Source organism: Alligator sinensis, unplaced genomic scaffold (assembly GCF_000455745.1).
Source record: "Alligator sinensis unplaced genomic scaffold, ASM45574v1 scaffold36_1, whole genome shotgun sequence".
Lineage (NCBI taxonomy): Eukaryota > Metazoa > Chordata > Crocodylia > Alligatoridae > Alligator > Alligator sinensis.
The window spans coordinates 1,349,480-1,369,517 of NW_005842101.1; the positions used below are offsets into that span (position 1 = coordinate 1,349,480).

General features: G+C 34.4%; 1 long non-coding RNA gene across 2 annotated transcripts in view; it reads left to right on the plus strand.

Moving 5' to 3' along the window:
• Positions 1-20,038, plus strand: part of LOC106722237 — a 245,715-nt gene that overhangs the window by 54,313 nt on the left and 171,364 nt on the right. For both annotated transcript variants that reach the window (XR_001358072.2, XR_003094230.1), the window contains exons 2-3: positions 1,403-1,529; positions 4,809-4,854. This is a non-coding gene — a long non-coding RNA (uncharacterized LOC106722237). The remainder of the gene's footprint in view (positions 1-1,402; positions 1,530-4,808; positions 4,855-20,038) is intronic.

Genomic DNA, 20,038 nt, shown 5'->3' on the forward strand with positions numbered 1-20,038 from the left:
CAGCAACTGCTGCAGCTTCCTGAGCCTGACGAAGGGTTTTTGAACCCGAAAGCTTGCTTAATAACTATTCTCCAACCATTTGGGTTGGTCTAATAAAAGATATCAAATTCACCCAAGGAACCTTGTTTGCCTATATCCTTAGACCAACATGGCTACAACCTAAACCCCTGAACATGAATATAACATAGGCATTGTTAGCAGTTTTACTGAAGGGTTTTACGCTAGCTTTATAAAGTGTGTAGCTAAAGAATACCATATTGCATGTCATGCCATGTTGCCAGTACCTAGTTCCAAATTGAAAAAATGTATTTAAGGTATGCAGTGAATAAGGCAGAGATAGTGAGAAGCACTGTAACATTATTGCTGGTTTTTTTAAGGTGAAGAGGAAATGCAGTTAGGGTTTACAGAAATGATGGATCTTATAATTATCTTCCTTCTTGGGGGAAAAAGAGATAAAGTTTTTGGGAAACCAAGGTAAATACTCTAAGATATTTAGCCAAAGAGTTTTAAGTGGAATTTATTATTTGCTATACTTTTTTCTTTAAAAAGTTAATTTTATCAAAGCAGGTATTTTAATTGAGCTTGAATGTCTGACAGTTATTCAACCTTAACTTTGGCCCTTTGTTTATTTGTATCAGTATGTTATTTAACAAAATGCATACAGTTCCTAAAATGTTATATTGTCATATTTTTCTGCTTAAAATGTTTAAAATTAAGCACTTGTGTAATTGCATATCCTATGTAGTAATGTGCTACTCTTTATATGACAGCCAAAGAAATTGCACTGAAGTCTGAAAACTGATTTGCTTTTAAAATATACTACAGATTAGATTTAAAGATTAATAGTGGAAATATGCAGGCATATAATTAGGCCACCCAACTTCTAAGCTAAGTTATAATTAAGTGTCTCTTCTCTTGAATTGCACTTAAGGAAAGTAAAAGTAACTAATTAATGGCTGATAATTAAATTATTAAAACTTAAAGTGCTAAAAAAAGTATCTTTACATTGTCAATAATGTTATACTGGATTACTATGACAAAATTTGTGAGAATGTACAAGAATGCAAAAGATATAGCATCTTATACACATGTAAAAAATGATATTCTGCTATATTTTTTGTATTATTGTATAATCATGAAATTAAAGACTGCAGCATATTGTTAAGGCAACAGTGGGCAGAGTTAGTGTTGCTTATTTAAGCTTAACCTTATCACATCCTGATTTGCTTAACTAAGCAATCTTAACATGAGTTCTTAACATAATTTCTTTGATGAGATGTAATAAAATATAAATTTAGTTAAGAGTAGTTAAGAGTATTTTAAAATGGAATTGTTATCTTTCACAACTTGATTAATTAAAGATCTGCCCCCCTCTCCTCTTCCTCTTGCACTTTCCTTGCAGAGCCTCTGGTGAAAGCTTCTGCAGTGGTAGCAGCACAGGAACAGCAGCTGCAAGTTTAGTGCTACTGAGATATTTCACTTCATTTTTTGCCCAGTGGCCCAAAAAAAGGGTTTTTGGCAACATAAAAGTGAGTTGACATCCCTCCCCCTTCCCCCCCCTCCCCGAATGACTTCCACTGACATATGTTCCTACAGTGCCACCACTGCTGTGCCTTTCCTCTTCTGGAGTTGAAGCCAAAGAGGAAAGGGGGGATAGAAGGGTGAGGTGCTCCATGCTCCATTCTGGCATGCCTCTTCTTCAAGCAGCCTTTGGGGCTCAGCATGCTTGCCCATCCATTCTTGCCACCACTGATTGATATATAAGCCTCAAGGTGCATTATCAAAGGTTTGATGAATCTGATTCTTTCTTTTCTAATACCAGACTTATGGGCTGCATCTACCTGTGCATGGATGTTTGGTTCCCTGGGGACATCTAGCAGTGGTGCACCTTATGCTGCAACTACTTGTGCCTGGGGAATGCTGGTGCCACATGCCCTCTGGAGCTAAGCAAGTTACCCTGGGCAGGGTAGGGGAGACTGGGGCTAGTGCCGGAAAGGCCCCAGCAGCCTTACCTGGGATCCTGGGGACCTCCCTGAGCTGCAGCAGCAGCGATCCAGGCATGTGGAGGCTGGCTGGCAGTCAGAGTCTAACTCCAGCTGGCCAGACTCCAGTTTTGAGCAGCACATGCTGCCCCCCGCATGTACCGCTCCACTTTTTGTTTTGAAGGTGTTTTTGACCCCTGGATATCCAGGGGCCTAAAAAAAATCCCATGCACTGCTCCCTTCTCGTGTGGAGAACAGCTCAATGTGTGGTATGTAGTACATCAGACATGTCTGTGGCACCACATACTGCACGGCTGCACTCATTTGGACACGGCCATGGTGGATATAACTTTGCTATGGTTATGCTGGCTTAAAAGTGTTTTAAGAAATATAAATCTGAAACAAAGATATTTTCTGCACTTGTTTTCCTTTGTATGAGTTACTCACAATCTTCATTTAAAATGAAAACCTTAGAGAAGTAATCTTCATCATATAGCACTGTATTCCAAATAAAATATTTCACTTTTGTGTCATAATACAAAATTAGCAAGTTACCGAATGTTATCAATTGAATCTAAGCCAAAATATTTGACCAGAATTTCAGACCAAAGCAGGGTACAACTCCAGAAACATTAGATTAAATTAAAGTTGCCCTTTTCGTCTAGCTATTTTGCATCTTCATGTTATTCTTTCCTCTTGTGGGAAAGTTATCACAATTTCTTTGCTTACTGGTATAATGTGCAAAACAAGAAAAGTAAATAATTAACAATTCATGAATGTAATTGACTCCTATTAATATGCCATTGACCTGAACATCACTGTTCAACATTTAAAGACCAAGGACAGTAATATTTATTATGAGGTCAGGCCTATCGATATAGCATTAAAATGAGCCATATTTAATACACTGCATAGCAATTATTATGTTAATACAACAAGTAGAACAGCCATATAGATATTAAATGATAGCAAAATTCTATGGAGCAAAATACCTTATTAGACTACTTGAATGCGAAGGGAAATAGAAGGTCATTTAATGCATTTGAGGTGAGGGTTATGTGAGTGTAAGGTTACAGCACTCCATCTTCTTAAGTTGCCTACCTGTGTTGGAGGCAGGTTCTCTTCTTTCCTCTAGGACACTTTCTTAGGTCACATTTTTCATATGCTCATGGGAGAACCATGTCATAGTGAATCATGGGATTTTGACTGTAAGTTATTTAGTTCTAGTGCAGTTGTTACTGAGATGTATAAAAATATTTAATTCACACAGTGGGTCTCTGTCATCACTATTGATGATGTTTCAGTTGCTTTGGCTATGTTTGGTACTCCACAGTTTTCATCTTTGACCCATATTATTTCATATGTATTTACTTTCTTTCAGGTAATGGTGTGTTTATGAGACAGTAAGAGTAAGAAAGTAAATGAAAGTTTTTGGTTATGAACCAAGGAAGGTGCATTTGATTTGATTAGCCAAGAGTCCAAGTATGAGGACAAATCATTGCTGAAGCTGGATTTGTTTGATGGCATTGACAATTTGGAATTGTTCTTATTAGAGTTCTGCCATCTTGGATTAAATACAAAGCACCTCTAGAAAACAGATCCATTCCATTTTGGATATACAAGAGGAGGTACAATTAGAGGTTAGAAAGTTTTACTCAAACATTGCTGAAATGTTTTTTGAGAAATTGAGATTTCAGGTTCAATTTTGGGCCCAACGTGAGCTATAAATTAAACCATGTTGATGATATTTTCGGACAAACCTTTTAAAGAACCTTGGCAGACTGGTTCCATACAGCAAATTTGCCAAATTGGGTATTTTGATTTAAAACCCTGCAAAAGAGAGATTTTGCACTGCACTTTGCTTTACACTTGGCATTCATTCAAATCCCAAACTTAAACAGAAACCTTGAGGTGAGAAATTTAAAAAAAACGCAATAGATTTATTCATGCACAGCTTTTCCAGATGAAACTCACCAACTTTCTCAGACTGGTGTTTAAAAATATTTGGCATTATGTAGCAATTGACATGTACAAATATTTCACAGATATTAAGTACTTAATCTTGTCATGGTTTATGAAGTAGGAAGGTTCCTTTATTACAAATGGTGAGACTGAAAGCTACTGGGATGAACTCCCAAGGTTATTAACTGAGTTAGCAATACAGCCAGGATTAGAACTCAGGAGAACCAGCCTTTCATTCTTATGATCAGTCCTCCAAACTATCAGTTGTTTAAAGATGTCAAGGAATAACCACTATTGCAGCTTTTCTGTATTAGCCAGGCAAAAGGAACATTTCTTCATCACTAAACATAGCCATTGCAGCAAATGCAACAACACGGAAAATTAATTCACACTACCTTAGTGTAATGAGAGGCATCCAGAACTGTCATTAAATAATATGTCAAATAACTAACTGAATAATGATTGATGTTGGGTATGGCTGTATATGCCTCTTATTGGTACCATGCTGTGGACCAAATTCACCATTAGAAGTAGTTGACACAATTATTTTGACATTAATGCAGTTGTATACACTCATGCTGGTGTACATTTGACCTTGTATTGCCATTGCTCAAAATGATAGCATTATTGCACAATTACTTTTGCAGAACCAATGCAGGAGAATGTTTATACTTGATGGTCAAATATAAGATTTTATAATCTCTGCAAAATGGTAAATCACTATGAAATTCTACTTTCAGAAAAATGAGAAGGGAATACTAGTGTGTACTTAATGAAGGGTCCTGAATGCTGGAGTTCACTGCGTGTTGGCCTGAAAGAGCCAGAATGTATGGACCTTACCGTATTTTACTTATCTTTCCTTAGGGAGATTCGGAAAGTGGTGAAAAAAGGAAAGTTTCAGGCTGAAGAGGTTTGTTTTATCACAGTACACTTAGTAGTGAAAGTGTTTTTAACTCTGTATATTCATATTTGTTTGTATTACATAAAATAACTTATGTACCTTAAGCAAAGAACAAGCTGGTAGTGTCAACAGGGTGATAAGATATATGTGCATGTGTCCGCATATAAACAGGAAGATGTGGACTATATTTACTATTATAATAACCAATGCCATGGAAAAGCCTTACTAATTAGTGTTATTTTTGCAGCAAGCAAATTAACAAAAGTTTTGAAGCAGCTTCTGATATTCTTTTCTAGCATCTTCTTATTTCATTTATTTGTCATTGTTCAGCAACCAATAGTCCCATTGGGACAAATGAAGCATAAACAGTTCAAAAGACATCTACATATGTCTTCATGACCAAATGCTTTTTAAGGGCACGTCAAGGTTCAAAATATTGATGCTGTTTTTATATGTTGGTCTACAAAATATTGATAGGGTTTGCATAAAAAAGGCTTTTTGCGGAGGAAACACATTTATTGTTCCAGAAACCGGCTGTTCTGACTTTTACTTTAAAATACTCTAGCAGGGGAAACCATTACATTTCATTGTTTGACTTTAAATGGCTTATAATAAAATACTGACATTTCCTTTACTGTTGATAAGGAATAATACTTCAACTTGAAACAAAAGGCACATGCTCAATATATAGACCATTCAAACAAGAGCACAAGATGGCAAGCAAAGTTACTGTTACTTTTGCCAGTAGTTCATGAAGTGATTTATTTGGAGAAGAAAATGTAGAAATTAGAAGTGTAAACAGTATTGTGGTATTTTGAGCATTCTTCATATGCTGAATTATTTTGCAATATAAAATTATTACGCTAATAAACAGTAATGTTTATTTACTTTATGCTAGTATGGAATATACCAATACTTATATATAAAGTCTGTGATCATGAAACACTCCTATTGAGCAAAACAAGCCCAGAATCTCTGCATGGAATGATTCAGGATGGGTAGAGACAATTCAAAATCTGTGCCTTGGGCAGGCCCTCTGGGTAAGTTAGAGCAGCCTGAAGAAAACACTATTTATGTCCTCTTTGGTGGCCACAGAGGGAAAAGGTGTAGGGGTAGAACCAATCTGGATATATATATATATATATATATATATATTTTAAGGAGAAAATGTTTATTCAGGAAACTGAAATATTTTTCCAGGAAAGGTTTCTGAGGTCCAGTATAAAATTTCTGGAGAGAGATCAGTAACTTAATGCTCAAGGCAGTCGTATAGGATGTTCTTAATCTACTTGATTCAAGCCAAATTCCAGGTGGATGCTTTTAGCCACCAGGTTGTCAGCTGTCATGGGTGGGTATTTGTCATTTGCTTCAAGTAGAGCTTTTCCACTGTGTATAAATTAAATATTTATTGAATTAGGGGCAGAGACAGACTTTATAGCTCAGTGCATAGACACTCACCTTGGATGCAAGATATAGGATTCAGGTTCAAATCCTTTGCTCCAAGAATATTCAGTTTTGCAAAGTGGAACAGCTCCAACAGGAGAAATTGAGGCCCCTGCTAGCCATGCAGGTAAAGGCTTGATAGTATCTGATGTTGAAGCTACACAGTAGTGCTTCCTGCCATGTGACATGGGCATGGCAGGAGGTGTGATTGTGGGATCAAGCATCAGATCCTATTGCACCTTATTGCCGGTGCAGGGACAGCCTGGGATCATGATTCTGGGCTCCCCCTTTCAGCAGCAAGTAGCAGGCTCCCATGGCTTGGAGCCCACAGCTGATGGTGCTCACAGCTGACAGAACTCCCAGCCACCAGAGCGCATGGTGTGCTTCCATGGCTTTGAGCCCCATAAACTGCAGGCTTCCAGCTATAGGAGCACATCATGTGCCGCTGTAGTTGAGAGCCCCGTCAACTCATGGGGCTTCCAGCTGGTTAGGGAGGGGGAAGAGCACCACACATTCAGTTAATGGCATCATATGAACCAGCTGTATTGTTTGTGGAATAAGTTTGTGACTTATTTCTTGTGTTATGATGCCATTAATTGCTTTAATGCATGGCCGGGTTACAACTTAAGATGTGATTAACTGGTTAATCTTAAGTGTAATGTCTGGCAGGGGCCTGAGATATGTACATGAGAATAGGCAACTATGTAGAAATTAGGACACTCACTTGGGATATGGGAGAATGGCAGAGCAGTCCTGAGAACCTGGGTCTCCCACATGTCAGGTGAGTACTCTAACCACCAGATTATTGGCAGTTCTAGAGTGGGGATGAGGAGGGTTTCTCTGCTTTTTCATGTGCAATTTGAAAAAGGCTTAGGTTCATCCAGATACTGAATGGGAATTTTTTTTAAATGCCGAAAATTTACATAGGATTGTAACTCTGCATAGGAGTGATATTGATGGATTTCCTCCCCCACCACTCCAACGTTAAGGTTATCATCATCCCTTTGACAGGCTTTGCTGCTCTTAAGGTACTTTGTGCCAGTGATGCAGTGCATTGCAACCCAAAATGCAAGGGATAATTTGGAAACAGTTATGCATCTTGTTCACCATAATGATCTTTCAAGACCTTATGTGGCATTAAGAAGAACCCAGCCAGACTGCAAGCCTCCCTGGTGGGTGCTGCTGAAATAGTGCTTAAGGGTACTCATTGGCATTGTCTTTTGCTGGTGACAGAGATAGGGTAGAGGGTCATTCTTTTACTTTTTGTTAGATTTCTTTTGAATTTAGTGTTGTGTTTGTTGAGTAAGTGGAGGATTATGTGTGTTTTTTGGGAGAGGGAGAATGACAGCTACAGTTCTGATGTAGAACTGTTGGGGGTATCTTCTCTGGGGGTGAGGCAGAGCAGTGGGAGTGTGGGAATAAGTTTCTTGTATCTGGATATGAGTGTTGGTTAGAGGAATGGTTGGGATTAATGGGGAGGGTTGATTGTATGAGGATTTGGGCAGGCAGCTGATGTTTGGAGGAAACCAGGGAAGCTGGTGTTCTCAAGTTTTGGGGTATTGTTTGTGGACTCCTATGTGGGAGAAAGTGGGGTTATTGTAAGCCACTCTGAGCCTTTTGGGTAGGGTGGAATAGAAATAAACAAGCACATAATTACACTATGAGAACAAATTTAGTTAATTTTTTTCTGTGACATGTACCATGCTATATTTTACAATGTTTATCTAATTACTTCAATCTTTATTTGTGTAAAAATACAAAATGTGGAGAAAATAAAGTATATTACATCATATATATGGTGTCACAAATACTCCAATACTGCTCAGCTTCATGGGAGAGAATTATATAAATGCAACTATATTGTTCCAACAATAGAGCAGATTTTAGCTCGATACACATAACACTCACTGGAATACGGTGCTCCACAGTACATTTATTTGAAACATTGCTTTGTTGTTGTGATGCCAAATTTGTCATAAGTTCAAATGTTTGAACACTTTTCTAGTGTCAAAAGATATATGGTTCTAATCTTTCAGCTCTTCAGCACTTCTACTTAAGTGTTAGGAATACAAATTAAGCTTTATGTAGAGCAGAGGTTGCCCAGCCTTTTAATTGGAGCCCACTGTGTAACAGTCAGAGAATATCTGTGGTTCCCTCGTTTCAGTCATCTTGCCAGGCATTACCCTCTTCTTGATGTCCGGGTGGTGAAAAACTTGATTGATTACTCATTTGAATTGTTGGAAGTCTTTCTTTTTACTTCAGTACACAAGGGCCTAAGGTAAAGGGTTCTAGCTCATTAATGATGTTCCAAGATCTGTTGATGCAGGTTGTTGTTATATATTTGTTATGACTTTTTGCAGGTCCTACACACTAGAATTATGCAGTGTTTAAAGCACATTTAGGATAAAAATACTTTATTTCCTTAAGTTAGAAGCTTGGTCAACTTCTTTTTAGATACATTTCCAGCCATAACATTCACATTGATGTTTTGGTGTAATACAAACATTTTTGTTCTGTTGAATTTCAAAATTTCTGGGTTTTTTCTTCCTCATTCTTTTTTAAATGACTGAACACACTTGAAATTGGGTACTTTAATTACTTCAATTTTGGTACTCTCTGTCTTATTCTACTACTAATCTTCTGTATCCTAGGGGTCCTGTGTCATTCTGAAATGAATTTTGCTATCCTTGTTTTGTAATGATTGACTTGTTCACAAACCTTTGTTTCATTTTGTTTAAAATACAATTTCTAATTTCAAAGTATTAATATACACTTCATTGTATCAGGAAAAATGTGCTTTATACGCCATCTTGTTACCAAGCATGATGAAACTGAGAAGGGGGAATTCTTTTATTTTTTACGACTTTACCTAGCAATGAAATGTAGCCTGAAAGAATTTATCTTCTTGTGTTGTGCATCTTGAAAAAATGTGGAATTGATTGTTTTAGGAGATATAAAGTGAAAACTCTATCCATATTTGGAAAATGTATGGGTAATTTTTATGACTGTTGGCACCATTTGTAGACAGGTATGCTAAAATAAGGGCTTCTAAATGTCATGTTTAGCAGTGAATCTTACGAGCTTGCAAGGGTCAGGAAAAAATGTTGCCCTTTGTTCCAGTTTCCATCATTGTGCCATATTGGATTTCTTTCCTTTATTTATTTATTTGTGTGGTTTTATTTGTTTGCTTTGTCCTCAGGCATGGGTCTTTACTGGAGACAAGGTACCTAACTTAAGGGACAAGTGACTTAATATAACATCCACACTCCATATTCCCCCCATACTTCTTAAAAAAAAAAAAAGTAATTTATAGCTTTTAGCAAGACTTATAAAGCTAAGTAGACTGTGTTCCACATGCTGAAAATGGCCTTTTAAGGAGATATTTTCCTATTCCTAAGAGAGGTGCTCTTTAAAATGGCAAAATAATTAGTTCTGTTACCCTAGTAGGGAAAAATAGATACCGTTTTCCAAATAACATTGAAAGTCTGTAATTATGGTAACGGAAGCATTGTATTTCATTTGATTTATTAATATATTTGATTTGTGGGGTACTGATGGATAGATTTCAATGATCATGGGCTGTATTTTGATGTTCTCCTCAGCTGATATCACTAGTTGTGCCAAATCATCTTGTGTCACTTTTGGAACAAACAACTTAGCTCTGTACTTTTTTTTAAATAAAGCTTTCTTTTGTCACTGTAATCAATGTGCCCTTTCTACATTCTCCCTTTTCTTGCTTTTAGAAGACTAAAAAAGACTATTCTTGTAATTAAAAGTCATTTTTAAATAACCTCAGAAGATTGTTTCTAGAAATCAAAACATCTTTATGGTCCCATTTATAAGGAAAGAAAGACAAGTGACTGGGATCCTGTACACTTTACTGTAGTCTACATTAATTACCTTCTATTAAAAAATGACAAAGACCTTTTTGAAAGGGAGTCTGGCACTCTTTCGGCAGACACCCTACTCTCTGCTGATTTCTTGACACTTCTAATTACCTGTATTCATTTGAAATCGTTTCCTTTGTAGTGAGTTATTGGCATGATTTTCAGAGAACAAGAGGAAAATGGAAAACATTTTAGCAAGTTAAGAAAAAAAAATCAACAGTATCATTGTTTGCAGCTTTTGTTGAAACTACCTACGTGAGTCATTTGAGGGACATGAAGGTAAATGAAAGGTTATACTTTGCCCTGCACGTTGTCGCTGGTATTTGTAATGTCAATAACTGTAGAAGGTTGTCAGGAAACTGGAGAGATAAAGGTCAATAGCAATGACAAATATATCATTGTATGTGTTTGAATATGCAATATCAGCCTAATCTCATGGTGGAGGTTTTCACACCCTGGAAATATCAATCAGGTGCTGTATCAGATCCACCCATTGTTTTCTATGCACCAAGAATTAAATGGGAGATCAGTAGATTTACACTCATACATGGTGAAGTTTTTTACAGAGGATGTATATATTTTCTATTCTTATTCAAAAAAGAAAATAAAAATTATTTTCATTCCTCCCCCCGCCTCCTTTAAATCCCTTAAAATATTAATATGGGGGGAAGAGTTTCCAAATCTAGTAGGCAGATTGTCTTCCGATTTTTGGTAGAAGAATGCAGTTTTTTTAAGTATGGCTGTATGTTAAATATTAACCATAATTTTATAGTATTTTACAAAATATCATACAAATGATGGTTAAAAGAACTCCCTCAATAAATGCTTTTTTGTTGTTCACATGTATGTGGCCTTTCACTATTTTATCCACAGATTAAATGCATAGCAGCTTACTTAAAAATGCCTCTTAGCATAATAGGTTTATTTTTAAGAAATAATTTTGCGAACTGTGCCAAAGATACAGACCACAGCACAAAAATGCAGTTGCATACATTAACTTAAATGTATAAAATAATTATACCCAAAGTATCATTGTTTTAAAAGAATAAACATGTAGTATTCTAAAAAGCAAGACAAAGAGTTTGTCTGCTGTAGAGACAGTTAAATTAATACCTTCTTCAGTAGACAGAGGAGAATACTTTAAAGTGCAATAGTACTAGATTGGACTATGCACAGCTGGATCACTGAACATTGACTTCAGTAGGATTTTGTGCTGGTGTAGGTTTCCACCCATACATAATGCAACACAAGATTGGAATAAAAATCTTAGCAAATGTGGGACCTGATTCAGGAATGCTTCCCTATTTGACCTTTTGCACCTCCTCCAGTGAACTTAAACGTGTTTAAATGTTGTCCTGAATAGATGGAATTAACCATATGGTTAAGCACTTCCCTAAATTAGAGCCTTGGGGCTTGCTCTTAGAAATACTTATATGCATGATTCTTGCATGCAAAAATTTACTCATGATTCCTAACTTACAGGCTTCCAGGTTTACAGTTATGTAGTCTTTTAATTTTTGGTTGCATATGCTCTCTGGAACATGCTGTTAAAGCAAAATCATCACAGTTGTATGCTGTTTTCTAGGATTTACCAAATGCTTTGACTGTTATGCCCATGACACACATGCATAAGATGCAGGAATGGAAAAGAATTTTCATCAGAAAAAAACATGTGGCAGTGAAAGTAAAAAATTCTGTGAATTTTTATTTGGAGAGGGCCTTGGGGTGACACAGCAAAAACAGAAAGGGCCTACTAGGAGATGAAAATGACTTGAAGGAAGTAAAAAAATGGGAGATAGCATAGTAACATAAGGATTTTTCTCTAGGAAGGGTGAGAAGGAGTGGAGTAGAAGGGTAACATTCTGGAATCCTATTGCACAGAGATGGAGTCCAAGTAAATAATAGAAAATAGCATTGAAAATGGGTGGATATTTACACATGCTCAAATTTTGTCATTGGTAGATTGAAACTTAGGAGACATCAGAGACAGCTGTGAACCTGACAGTTTTTATTGTGGCACAAGGTATAAAATATTCTTAAATTTTAATTACATTGCTAAAGCTATAAAATAATTTCACATTTTTGTAATGTCTTCTGTTTGGTAGAACAGTAGAACTAGGAACTGCTTATATGTGGCATTCGCTATATGATACCATTTCTTACAACTGCCCATGAAATTATGAAGACTTCATTAAACACAGTAACTCATGATACAGAACATTATTGATTTTCTATTTTAAGCCTTCATCTACACATTTAGTGCCCAGTCCTGTTGGTCTTTACAATTGAAGTCATTGTAGCAATTAACACAAGTAAGGATTACTTCTACTGAGTGATATGTAGCGCCTACTTCAGTGATGTTAGTGGGAATTAAAAGTATTCTTGCCTTTCAGAAGTTGGGTTCTGATTCAGTCAAGCACTTGAGCATGTGAGTAACTTCTAAAGCTATGCTTGAGTTCATGCCTGTCACCAGAATATTTAAGTATATGCTTATACCTTACTGAAAAGATGAGAAATTAAGCAACTGCTTGAAATTCAGCATATGCATAAGGGCATTGTTGAATGGTCCGGTCCCTTCATCTTCAAGCATGTATATTTATAAAATACTAAATTGAAGAAGAGTTGTAGAAAGGAAGAAAAAACCCTACGTAAATCAAATATGTAGTAAATTAGAGATGATTCTCTTTTTGCAGTACAACTTGAGTTTTGTTTTTATTATGGGCATCCTTTGTGCTTCATGTCTTAATAGGATTTTTTTTTGGTGATTTTTTTTTAATTAAAAGTTTGAAATTGATCACTGGTGATTTGGTAATTATCAGGTAATTTTTATAGGTACATTTTCAAAAAATGCCTCTAAATATGGACATGAAGTTGTTTTTGTAAAATCTATGGAACGGACTGTCATTTTATGAATGCATCTCAGCACAACAATTAAGCAAAAATTTGATTTTTTTTATGTACATGAATAGCTGGTTCAAATTATTATGCATGAAATATTACACCAACATATTTATCCCTTAGGATGAGATATCTTTGCAAGTTTGGTCCTAAAATGAGACAAATAGAGTTTATGGTGAATTCTTGTACCAGAGAATCTTCCTTTTAGTGTTACAGAAATTCTCATGAAAACTACTGAAGAATAGTGTTTGTGTATCTATCTAAGAGATAGTTTCCTCTCTACATACACTGTATATGTGTATGTTTGTATTTTGTTCCCATAGAAAGGCTTGTTTTTTTGTTTCCTGCTTAATGAAAATCAGAAATTATAGTGGAAGAAAACTATTTTTGACAAATGTTCTCTGCTTTGTTGAATGTTCAGTTTATGCAGATATCTCACAACAGGTCCACCCCGGTAGTGTGTGTACATATTGTAAATACTAACACATGCCAAGTTACAGTTATGAAAGATCCTCACTAAGAGGCACCTTGCTGAGGACTAGGTGCTCCAAGGATCTGGAAAATTGATAATCTCTTAAGATTTTAGACTTAAATCTATTGTTCAGTTTGGGAAATAAAATTTAGTAAGTAATTCTCAGCTTGTTAGTTGATATCCAATAACTGCAAAGACTGAAATTTTATCAACCAATCAGATTATTCTCTTTTTTATAAACTTAGAAATTACACAAGGCCTCTCATGATGTACTGACAAGCACACCTCTGGACAAAACCTAGTATGTAGTTCATTAATCTGAAGTCTGACTGACTTTCTGAGTGGAGAATAACAGTATTATATGAATAAATTGTATAATCACAAAAAAGAAGATTTTCTTACTCTTCCTTGAAATAAGAAGTATTGGACTTTACTAGGATCATTTAATGTATTAACGGTATCAGAATCTGGCCTGTTGGTGAATTTCTTAGGGTCATACTTCACTCTTGAAAAATGTACTATTTCTATTTATATCACAAGGAGATAGTCCCATATTAATGGCAAGCTTTAAAAAATAGCTTATTCCCTTATTCTTCCATATTTTATAACACATTTTATTCCCTGAATGACAGACATTTATTTGGACTGTTTAAGTAATTAAAATAATCTAATCTCTGCACAATGTCTCACTAAGTAACACATAAAGATTACAGAGTTTTATTTTGTCACTGGTATGTAATTAGTAATGTGCTGATGTACATATTTTTGGATCTTTAAATTTTACAATATATAAAATTGGTAAAAATTAAAGTCTCCACTTGAATTTATTCTTTTAAATAGTCATGCATATTTTGCAATACAAGGGAACTTTAAATATAAAATATATAAAAATAGACTCCTGAAAGTTTTTTTCTCCTATATGTTTCAGACCCCTCACTTATAAAATGATTTTGGTTTAGAAATGCATATTTGTGATTTCTTCTTTTCTTTTCTTTTCTTTTCTTTTCTTTTCTTGACAAAGAAAGGCCTTTTGTTCTGGTTTCTTCAACAGAACCTCATTTTGTGACTTTCTACTGTCCCCTAGTGGCATGTTAATCTTTATGACTACTTTGTTATTGCCATTCTACATTGCTTCTGTGCTTTTCTGTGTTTCCTTAAGACTATCATTAACAAACATTTAAAATACTATTAAACAACCCATCAACTGCCTGTGGAAGCAATAACATTGCTCTTTAGCCTGAGCGGTCCTTTTAGATATTTTTAAACAACATAAACAAAACCAGGAACCATATGCTATCTATATATTGCATGATTTCATTACAGTAAACATTTCAGATTTTCAGAATGTTAACACAAAACTGATGAAAGAAAAATCTTATTAGCTGTGACGAGCCTATACATACCCTACAGTAGCTAAAAATGTAATTTGTGACAGAGTATTACTGTTAGTATACTTATAATCAATCATTCCAGTTTTCTTTTTATTTTCATCCTTTTAAACCTTGGGTGAATTGCCCTGAGATTTTAAAGAAATTTCCCCTTTCTACAGTGTCACTTGTACATGAAATATTAATATATTCAAGAGTGTAGCTACTAGTTATCAAAGCACCTACCTACTTTAAATAGGACTTTTGTTTGTACATATTATATATACAAATGCACATTTTATTTTGGGGGTAGTTTATATTTAATATTTCACCATCTTTTTTTTTCACAGCTGTTCACCTCTCTTTCATTTTAGTTTTCTTAAATACATGGCTGTCTTTTTTTCCACATATCACTAGAGGCAAAATTTGTGGTCTCTACTACTCGTGGGTTTTAAGGACTAGTTCTTCCATGTTGCAAATAGATGTTATTTGTCATGTGATATTTTTATTTTTTTATATAAAAGATCTTAAAAATGGATATCATGTTTTACTACTGGCTTCATACTTGATCATACATATTTAATGTAAGTGTCATGAACTCTCCTCAGTTGGGGGCTTCTGAATAAGTAATCCGGAATTTATTTAATGAAGCAAGTGACATTATGACCAAGAAATATGTAAAGATGTGTTTTGCTATTTCCTTTTTTGATATAGATTACACTTTTATTAAAAACTATGATCTCCATTAAGTTGTCTTTTTAACTTTCACTGAGATGAACAAAATAGAGGTCAGCACAAGAAATGCATATTTAACTTCTATGGTAATACTCTTAAAATTGATATCTATAAAAAATGACAGCAATGCAAGAATAAGGTCTTGTGAATTTTGGCCCATTAACTCAGCATTTTAGAAATCAAAGAGATATATATTGCATTAATGACTTCTTGGCACTGTGTAACAGAGCATTATGGTCTAACAGAGCATTATGGTCATAATAACTATCACACTGATACTACTGTTGCACACTTATATCCTTAACTAGGGTGAGAGAGGAAACCCTGGAGCAGTCAAATTGCTTCAAGTGATTCATTACGTAAGTCATATCTTACTTTGAAAATAAGAAATTGCCCCCCATTTTAGGTTATGACACAGAAAAAAAGCACTGGTGATAGGATTTGAGCCTTCTCTGTCTTTAAATGTCATATTGCAACCATATTTGGTCAGTTTCAATGGCCTTATATTTGGTTAAGATACTCCAAACAGTCTTAGATTGCAATCACTGTTGGCACATGCATATAAAAATGCAACCAATGCTAGCAATCCTGTTAAATATCATTTGGATATTGAAAATGAAGAGTACAACTGCTTTCAAACTTTTTTCTCCATAAGGACATATTGTTTGTCATTTACTTACCTATGTTTGTATGTGCGCACACATACAAACTATTTATTGTGGTCAAATGTAAAATGCTGTTTTCTCCATATATTTTAAAATAGTTGTATTTCAAATTGAAATACAGAACAGACTTTCTTTTTCACAGACTTGTTTCAGATGTCTTCATGATGTTATTTTAAAAATTCTTCAGTAAGCAGGATAGTATTAAAAATATCACTGCTGTGTTATTGGAAACACTGGAAATACTTTGGCTGGCAGGCTAAACGTGAATGAGAACTTTCCTCCAAAATGTCACTTAGATGCTTTTTAGCCAAATGTAACTAGTTCAAAGCCTTGGTTTAAAAGGTAAATTTATCAACTTCCTTCTTTTTATTAGCTTAGTTATATGTTTAGCTGTCTCGTACCAAGACATCTTCAGGGAGTTCTTTGGGTTGTCTAATTATTGCTAAGGTATTAGAAAATAGATGGCTTCTTACCAAATCTGCACTAAAATAACATAACACTATCGCGACCTATTTCCCCACAGATTTAGTTTTTCCAAAATATATAATGAAGCTAAGCAGTCACACTTTTTACAACTCAGGAGACTATCTGAACAGAATGAACAGATTTATAGGGTTATTTTTAGTATGTGTCACTAGCATTACAGTTTACATTTGTTTTGAAGCTTATTTGAAATTCTTGGTACAAAAATATAGGTAGAACTCTCATTAAAACACTTAATAAAGTATAGTCTAAACTGGGTTGTTATAACTGCCCCCTCCACCACCACATATCAGGCATCAGATTATCAGTGTGCCTTGAACCTGAATGTTATTTATTTAGTTGGTTTTATTATCATCTAAAGAACAAATCAAAACACTAATTGTTGCATTTGCTTATAGAAGTAGTTGTTTGACTAACAGCGAGTTGAAGTTACTAAACATGGTGTCAGTGTACAATATTTCATGCAGCAACAGGTAAATATTTACATGTCGAAAATGGTAATTCATCCCTGCCCTTCCCTTTTCCTCCCAATTCAGGGTAAAATAAGAATTAACTTGCTTGAAAGACAGGGTGCTCTACTTTTCTTAAAACCATTCTTCTGTGAATAAAATATGTATAAGGGGTTATGTAAGATGATGAAATAAGCCATCATGAGTAGCTTTACTGAAAATATAATACCATATTTCATGAGGACATACAGACAGAACAATACATGTATGTGTTAAATTTAGCTGGGAAAAAGTCACTGTGAATCTTCTGTTACAGCATGAAGTTCTTGTGTTTATTGAAAAAAAATATTTATATGTACAGCAAAATGTTGGGAAGATAAAAACTGAATCCATATTTAAGCAATTTATGTATTCTTTTGTATTGAGGGAAACCTTTGATGAGGTTAAACTATAAAGAAAACCTAAACTGACATTGCTATTTTGTGCCTTCTGGGCCTATTATATTAATCAGGTTAATGTGAAACTACAATTAGGAAATGCCTTGCCAGCTAACATAACTCAGCTGCAACACAAAAGTGTATCTTAAAATCAAAGGTATGACAGTGAACAGGAATTTTACATAGACAACCCTGATAAGATGATGTTTTGAAGCAAGAAGATTTCTTGAAAATGTTATAGTACTGAAGTGTTATTGTTAAAGACTAGCAGAAAATTATGCTTTCTTATAGGTCAGGTTTTTTCCTTATACACACACAGAATTCTATGGTCTTTTTAAAAATCAGCATGCTATAACTTGTTTTTTCATATTAATAGCCAATGTATATTAGTTAAGCACTGAAACAAATCATTTCTATACAAATATCTATTACCAGATTGCTTTCTACAAGGCTTGCATGGCATTGAAAAAATAAAGTGACAGAGTCAGACTAATAGGGTAATATTTGTCATATTTGTAAGGGAAGCGGAAAATGAACTTGGGAGGGTTAAAAGTGGGTTGGTCTCATTTGAGAGACAGATTTAGGAGGTTTTTCTTGTAGTTGGCTGAATATTAATTCAGCAAAGTAAAAGTAGCAAATGGCTACTGTAGCTTGCCAGAAAATTATGTATGAAACAAAGAATGACTAGTTTCTGCAAGCTGATAAAGGATTGCTATACAGACGGAGCCATTTATAATTTGCAGCACCAACTAAACTATATTTTATGTTTTACAAAATAGAGCTACATGTTGAGTGACCTTATGCCACTTTGATGATATGAAGAATTGATGCATCTCTTTTTTGGGGGTCTAACTTATATAACCTGTACCCATTAGTGTATTTCAGTTGATGTAGAAGTGATTGTTTATCTTCATCAATTTTCAGATCTGAATTAAACGCAAATGTTTTTGAATGTGATATTGTACGCATTCTGTTCAAATAATAAAAATAATTTATTGCTAGAATCTAGATTTATGACTTGGTTGGTTGGAGTTAAAATATGGGCTCTGTGGGAATCCCTTTTGCCCCTTAAATACCACTGCGCTTTAAAATGTGCCTGTGAATTGGAGAAAGTTTAGATTATATGCCACTTAAAATGTTTTCTTAAATTTACGCAAATTAGAAATTTTACCCAATTTTACTCTATACAACATTAAAAAAATATCCTTTGCTATTTTAAAAACAGCAAGGTAAACTTATTCACCATAGATAAGGCATTTGCAGCCAAAAACTATGACACTTAATATAAACTATTCTACTTAATTTCTATCTATGTATATTTGCCTAATAATAATCATGCCAAATGTTTCTGTTAGAGTTTTACCTACAAGACAAGATCTTTGATAGTTTATAATCACTATTTCTGGTTTGAATGTAATGTAAAGATCTGTTCTCAGATTTGTGGGATTGCATATAGTTTTATAACTTTTTCCTTGTGTGCATGAAAAGATCCAAATCTATTTATATAAATGAATCGCTCATCTGAATATTTTACAGAAGAAGTTGCATATTTATTACAAAGGCTTTGCTCTCTACTGTGTTGCTGAAATACATTTCTATATTACCTACATAATATATTTTACGGAGGTATCCTAGCAATATTTTGAAAAAAATGTTTTATCCAAGTAAATAAATGCCAAATCAACACTAACAGGCAATCATCACTTTTTGCAAGATGATATACTGCATGTTGCGAAATATGAAGGAAAAGAGTTATTCTGAAGCTAAAAAAATAATACCGTGCCAGACAAAAAAAATAATTTAATCTGTTAGATATATTTCTTAGAATTAGATTTAGTTAAGTATGAGTAAAGGTTGGTGCATTTTAAGATGGTACTGTGGTCTTAAACTAATCTGAGGAATTTCTCTAATTTATTTTTCTTTATTTGTAGAACAAAATTTGGAGTCAGATGCTCTCCTTTATATAAATGTTTTGAAAAGAGGGAGCTTATACATCCCAGATAATTCAAATACTTTTTACCTTGGATAGTTAAGTCTAATACAAAGAGAATTTGTAAAAGTACTATTTTGATACTGGATATTGATAACTAAAATAGCATGTGATAACACTATAATTATCTGTAACATATATACATAGTTTATGTACAAATACAAATTTTATCTAATCTATTTTATTTAAATACAAACATCTCTTAAATATGTATTTGGTATTAAGTGAGAATGTATTTTTAATAACTTTATTAAGCACTTCATGTATCTTGGTATGCTTTTAATTAATAGTAGTCCATAAATAAGCAAATAATAGAAGTTAACAGTCAAGCAGTTGATCTAAATCATGACAGTAACTCATTTATCTT